Below are 7,332 nucleotides of genomic sequence, written 5' to 3'. Positions count from 1 at the left end.
GCACCACATATATGGAAAACGGCCAGCAGGGGCGCTGTGGCTCAGGTGGCAGAGTGCTAGCCTTGAGCAGGAAGAAGCCAGGGAAGGTGCTCAGGCCCTGAGTCCAAGGCCCAGGACTGGCAAAAAAAAAAAAAAAGAGAGAAAGTAAAGAATGGGTAGGTTGTTTTAGCATATACCCACCTAAAATGTGAAATCATTTTATATTTACTAAACAATAAAGGCTAAGTTTCTGATAAATACTCAAAGAACAATATTTAGTGAGCATTCAGTAACCCAGAATTAAAGCCTATTAGGTATAGAAAGCAAAAGAAACAAGTTACTATACATATTACATGAAGTAGGGGTGGAGACTCCCTAGAAAGCCTTCTCCCATACATTATTAGATGTTAAAATGCCATTATATTGCTTCCCAGCCTTTTTTTTTTTTTTTGGCCAGTCCTGGGCCTTGAACTCGGGGCCTGAGCACTGTCCCTGGCTTCCTTTTGCTCAAGGCTAGCACTCTGCCACTTGAGCCACAGCGCCACTTCTGGCCGTTTTCTGTATATGTGGTGCTGGGGAATTGAACCCAGGGCCTCATGTATACAAGGCAAGCTCTCTTGCCACTAGGCCATATCCCCCAGCCACTTCCCAGCCTTTTAACTACAATCAAATATCACAAAGAAGAGGCTGAGAGCTGAGGATCAAGAAACACCAGCCATGGCAGAAAAATCCAAGAGATTTAAAAAAAAATACTCTTAAGGCATTTATTTATTAAAACATCCTTTGCCAGGATTTCACATTAGGTTAAAATTCAGTTCTGTCTTTACATGTCTCTACTGAGGCTGCCACCTCATTGTTACATCAAACACCTTTTTCAGCAATCAGTGTGACCAGTGTCCACACGCTGAGCCCCATGGTCAGCCTTTCTGTTCCCAAGTGAACCAACTAGATGCTAATACTGCTTCTGCTATAAGCTCCTAACTCAAACTTATTGGAAAAGGAGTAAAACTTCTGCAAAGTGCACTTTTAAGAAGAGGTACTTTTTGTTTATGAAAAGAAACCAGTGAATCCTCTAGGAATAATAAAGGAGTATTTTACAGTTAAGCACATGATTTTGGAGTGAAGAATTCAATATTGATATGCTGGTCGAGGCTGTTAATACTCTTCTTGCTCTTCCTGTGGGCCTCCTTCATCAGGTATCAGAAAGCCTTCATCTGTGGCATAGAGAATGTCTACAGTCCTCTGCAATACAGGGTCATTTTCCCACTCATTCTCCTGGCAAATCAGTTCAGTGTTCCTTAGCTTTCTGAAGTAGAAATCTTTCTCCAAATCTTCCACAGTAAGTTTCAATACTTTGACCTGCTGCATCAATTCAGCTGCTTCATCATCCCCATTGTCCATGCCAGGATTCTTTTCCCACTACCCCTGGGCCAGCCTTAGGAGTCGCAGTAGTTCTCTGTGTTGAAATGGGCCTCGGTGGAGCTACACCGCTAGAGGTTTTTTTGGGTTTATTCAGAGCTGGAGCAACAAGGGTGGGAGCCACTACGGTTTCTTGACCTTGTCTGGCAGCTACAGGGTCATATCATAGTCTTTTCCATCATAGTTCGCAACAAAAACTTTCTTGAACCACTGAACAAATTCAAAGTTGTCCTGAAACTTTCCTTTTACTAATATATCCACAGGAATTATTTTGTCAACACCTATTCTCTTAAAACCTGCTTGTAGTATTTTGAAGTTCTAGATATATTCATCTGCTAGCCTAGCTTGGAATTTCACTTTCTTCAAGGCAATAGAGCTAGGGAATAGCATGTCCATAAACTGACAATAGGCAGCACCTGAGCACAGTTCAATCTTTGTCAGATTCAACTGTAGAGACTCATTGATCCAGGCCAGCATATCATGTCGACTTAAGTTATCACTGGTTACTGACGTTGAATATACGTTCACTGCCATCTTCAGCTCTCAGCAGAACTGTGTCCCCTACCCTGGCCCGGCTCAGGTTCCTTCCTTTGTCTGTTCCCAAGAGATTCTTATCTCGAATTGACTAGCAAGATGTCTGACTCAAGTTTTAGTAGTAGCACCAAAAAAAAAAAACCAAGGGTAGTTTCTGTTTTTTTTTTTTTTTTTTTTGCCAGTCCTGGGGCTTGAATTCAGGGCCTGAGCACTGTCCTTGGGTTCTTTTTGCTGAAGGCTACTCTGCCACTTGAGCCAGAGCACCACTTCTGGCCTTTTTTATATATGTGGTGCTGAGGAATCAAACCCAGGGCTTCATGTATATGAGGCAAGCACTCTACCACCAGGTCATATTCTCAGCCCCTAGTTTCTGTTCGTATCAGCTTAATGTCTGGTATGGTATGTCCTCTATCTGAAGACAGTATAATTTAATAAATAATTTTGGAGTAGGAAGATCCAATAGAAAACTGCTTAGATAACTTCATCTATTCTATACAATAACCTGTTGCATGACTTTTAGGAACTGTGTACCCTTCCACCACCAACCCCCTCCCCTGCCTGCCCTGCCCCAGGGAATTAAATGGTTGTAAAATTAGAAAACAAACAACATAGCCAGGTGCCAGTGGCTCAAACATGTAAGCTGAGTTACTCAGGAGGCTGATACCTGAAGATCTTTGTTCAGAGCTAACCTGGGAAGAAAAGCCCAAGTGACTCCATCTTCAAAATAACCAGTAAATAGCCAAATGGCAGGCATAGCTCAAATGGGTAGAGCATCAGCCAATCAAGCAAGGCAAGCAAGCACAAGGCCCTGAGACCAAACTCCTGTTGTAGCAAGAAACCAAACAACAAAAAGCAAACCAAACAACCACAAATTTATGTGACTTGGCTTGTTAAAACTTACATATGGGGCTGGGAATGTGGCTTAGTGGTAGAGGACTGGCAAAAAAAAAAAATTGCAAAAAACAAAAAACCAAAACCCTAGGTCTGTAAATGTGTCAGGTTATTTCCTCTGAAAAACACAAATCTCATTAGGTATTTAAATTTTATTTATTTACTTTTTTTTTTTTTTTTTTTTTTTTTTTTTGTCATGGGGCTCAAACGCTGGGCCTGGACGCTATTCCTGAACTTTTCAGTTCAAGGCTAGTGCTTTACCACTTGAGCCATAGCACCACTTTTGGTTTTCTTGTGGTTAATAACAGTCTCATAGATTTTCCTGCTTGGGCTGGCTTTGAACTGTAATCCTCAGATCTCAGCTTCCTGAGTAGCTAGCATTATAGGTGCAAGCCATGGGTGCCTGGAACTACTTACTTTTTTTATTGTGCCCATCCTGTGGCTTGAACTCAAGGCCTGGGCACTGTTCTGAGCTTTTTGTTCAAGGCTAGTGCTCTACCTCTGAGTCCCAGTCTCACAAAACAAAACAATCTAACAAAAAACAAACAAACAAAAAACACCAAGCTGGGTGCTAGTGGCTCACACCTATAATCCTAGCTACTCAGGAGGCTGAGATCTGAGGATCACAGTTTGAAGCCAGCCTGGGCAAAAATGTCTATGAGACTATTATCTCCAATTAACTACCAGAAAACTGGAAACAGAACTGTGGCTCAAAGTAGTACAGCACTAGCTTTGAGTGAAAAAAGATCAAGAACAGGGCCCAGACTCCGAGTTCAAGCCTCACGACTAACAAAAACACAACACAAAACAAAATGAATGTAGCTGAAAAATTTTAAAGATGGTGCTTGGGTATCGTGCATTCGATTTTAAGCCTCACTAATGCTCAGCACTCTGCCACTGAATAACATTCCCTAAGCTAACTGGAGGTATGACTCAAATGGTAGAGAGCCTGTCTAGTACCACCAGGAAGAAAAAACACACAACAATCAGCTCTAAATTGACAATGACTCAGAACGTTCTGTACCTTTGGGTTTTGGTCTCTGATTGCAATTACATTGTTATTTTAAATAACAGGTTTATCAAATTTACTTTAAAATGTTTTAGCTTTCTTCCCATGAATGATGCACATAGTCGGTGAAATTATTGTAGGGAAATGACTTTTGGTGTCAAAGCTCCTTTCTGAGTTTTGTTCACCTGGTACAATCTTCTGCTTTGGCAATGATGAATGGAAGACTTGAATTTCTTTAGACAGGATAATTTCTATTCCCTTTGAAAACAGATACCACACAGAGGGTTTTCAGGAGCACATGTGGCTTATATAGGTTAGGCTACATACTACTGTGAGTCTACTCCTCTCCATAAGTGGGTCTCTGTCATATTGACCTGGCCACGCAGGGCTTTCCCTGGGACATTTGCTAGAGGGATATCTAGCTTTAGAGATACTGGTGGTCATTTCTGTCACCAAATGATGATGTGGTAGAGTAGGGCAGTACTGAGAAAAGCAGTGGTGAAAACCTAAAAATAAAATTTTAGTAACATTTAAAATGCCAGCAGGTATCGTTGTCAGCCAGAGATGTAGTGGTTGAATTATTTCTTTACAGTTTCCAGCCACTTTAGTGTATATATATTTTATATGTATTATAAATATATACTGTAAATATGACATAAATATGTAAATATAAAATATATGCAAATATATAATTAGATATATAAAATTATATGTATTTTTGCTTTGTTTATACTATATATACATATACAACATAATACAATGTTCATGTTTCATGTTATGTATTTGTCATAAATGTTTATATATGTAATTATATATTATACATAATTTGTTTATATATGTACATATATGTAAAATGTGTCATATATAAAGCCTTTTTATTTTTCTTTTGAGATAATGACTAGCTCTGTAGCTCTAAACTGTAGAATGTAATGTCTGGTTCAAAGAATAAAAAAAATTCTTGCTACTTGATGCTTGTACAATACCATGAGTATTCTACTTTCTTGAGATTTTATTCCAACCAGATTAAAAAGGGTTCATTGATGTAATAAAATTTAAAAGGTAAAAATATGTTCGCTCTAGGAAGTGGTGCTGTGCTAACCTTGAGCAAAAAGAGCTCAGGTACAGCACCCAGGCCCTGAGTTCAAGCCCCACAACAACAAAAATGTTCACTCTAGTACTTTTTCTATGTATATTGTTTATATCTATAGCTCATTTTCTGTGAGACTATAGGCTTAAAAATCTTTTATATATGAAAAAAATTTATTGTAAAGGTGATAGGTAGAGTACAGGGTCACCCCCTCCCTCATTTTCTCCCAGTTTTTCCCTTCCCAAATATATAAATTTGTATCTATTTTGGTCAGTCATGGAGCTTGATCCCAGGGTCACAGCCACAGCAACACTTCCAGTTGGGTTGTTAATTGGAGAGTCCCACAGGCTTTTCTGCCTGGGCTGGCTTTGAACCGTGATCCTCAGATCTCAGCCTCCTGAGTATCTAGGAGTCCAGGAGTGAGCCACCAGCACCTGGCTCATATTATCTAACAAAAAATTACCGTTTGATTTCAATTTTTATAGTATTTTACTGATGCAGCCAGAAATGTTATATATATAATTATATATTATACTATAGTCATATATGTGTGTATATATACATATGTATACATATACATATATATATACTTTTATTAAACAACTTTTTTTTTTTTTTTTTTTTTTTTTTTTTTTTTTTTTTTTTTTTTTTTTTGCCAGTCCTGGGCCTTGGACTCAGGGCCTGAGCACTGTCCCTGGCTTCTTCCCGCTCAAGGCTAGCACTCTGCCACTTGAGCCACAGCGCCGCTTCTGGCCGTTTTCTGTATATGTGGTGCTGGGGAATCGAACCTAGGGCCTCGTGTATCCGAGGCAGGCACTCTTGCCACTAGGCTATATCCCCAGCCCCTAAACAACTTTTTTTAAAGCAGTCTATCATTTTGTAGTCCAGGCAGCTTGTAACTTGTGATCCTGTCCTAGCTTACTGAGTACTGGAATTGCAGGTGTGTGTCAAGCTGTGAGACTGGCAGATTCTATGATGGTGGGGTGATTAACACTTCCATTGCCTTTGTAGGTTTCAAATCTTACTGCTTTTGTAATTAAAAGGTAATATGAGGATGTTGTTAAAAGAAAACATTCTAACAAAGAGAAATACACAGAGTGAAAAATTAAAGGCTCCTTCATCCTATTTCATATAGCTAACTGTTGGAGACATAGGAAGATTTGGTCATAAAGAAATGTGGTTAATATGTTTGACAAGGGCCTAATCCCTAGAACACACAAAGAAGTCAAGAAAACTAACCCACTTCCAAAGAATAACTAACTCAATTAACATGATCAAAGGAGCTAAATAGAGACTTCTCAGAAGTAAAAATAGCTAATAAACACACGAAGAAATGCCATAAAAGAAATCAAAGACAAATCAAGATAACATTGAGATCCCATCTCACTCTATTCAGAATAGACATCATCAGGAATACATGCTGGTGGGGATGTGGGGGGAAAAAAAACTATTACTCTGTTCATGGGAATGTAATCTAATGCAAGCACTTTGGAAGGCAGTTTGGAGATTACTCAAAATCTAAACATAGAACTATCCTATAATTCAGTGATGAGACTCCTTGGTATTTATCCAAAAGATTTCAAGCCAGGTTACAATACTGTTGCACACTCATAATCACTGCTGCACAATTCACCATAGCCAAGTTATGGAAACAGCCCAGATGCACTACAATTGACAAATGGATAAAAAGTATGATATATGGGGGTTGGGGATACGGCCTAGTGGCAAGAGTGCTTGCCTTGTATACATGAGGCCCTGGGTTCGATTCGCCAGCACCACATATAAAGAAAATGGCCAGAAGTGGCGCTGTGGCTCAAGTGGCAGAGTGCTAGCCTTCAGCAAGAAGAAGCCAGGGACAGTGCTCAGGCCCTGAGTCCAAGCCCCAGGACTGGCCAAAAAAACCCAAAAAAAAACACAACCCCAAAACAAAGTATGATATATGTATGTGTCTTTTCTGATATGTGTATATATATATTCATATTCAAAGGAATTTTACTCATTTATTAGGAAAAATAATACGTCATTTGTGGTACAATGGATAGATCTGAAAAATTATGTTAAGTGAAATAAGAGACATAACGTGCATATTTTCTCTCGTGTGGAAGCTACACATTAAATATATATGAAAACATGTACAGGGTAATATACAGATACATACAAATTGACTACAGTATGGTATAGGTGGGGGGAGGATTCCAGTGGTATAATGCCTTCAAAAACCTAATTTACAATTTAACAAAATAAATACCAGGAAGATGAAACATATTTTGTCAAGAGTGGGGTGAGTTCAAAAGGAAGGTGCCAGAGAAATGGAGGGAATAGGATTGACAAATACAGTTATTATACATTCAGTATACAGATGTGAAATAAAACCAGGTAACTTGAGGAGATGGGTAGAGTTGGGGCAGGTGGG

The 7,332-nt window shown here is 39.1% G+C and overlaps 1 pseudogene; it reads right to left on the bottom strand.

The window, feature by feature from the left end:
• Window positions 1–1,134: 1,134 nt before the first annotated feature.
• LOC125365896 lies at window positions 1,135–1,949 on the bottom strand (annotated as a pseudogene).
• Between the last annotated feature and the right edge of the window lie 5,383 nt (window positions 1,950–7,332).

The sequence above is a fragment of the Perognathus longimembris genome, chromosome 1 (assembly GCF_023159225.1).
Source record: "Perognathus longimembris pacificus isolate PPM17 chromosome 1, ASM2315922v1, whole genome shotgun sequence".
Taxonomy (NCBI): domain Eukaryota; kingdom Metazoa; phylum Chordata; class Mammalia; order Rodentia; family Heteromyidae; genus Perognathus; species Perognathus longimembris.
Note: the sequence above shows the minus strand (reverse complement) of the source record. Positions and strands in the feature narration are given on the sequence as shown.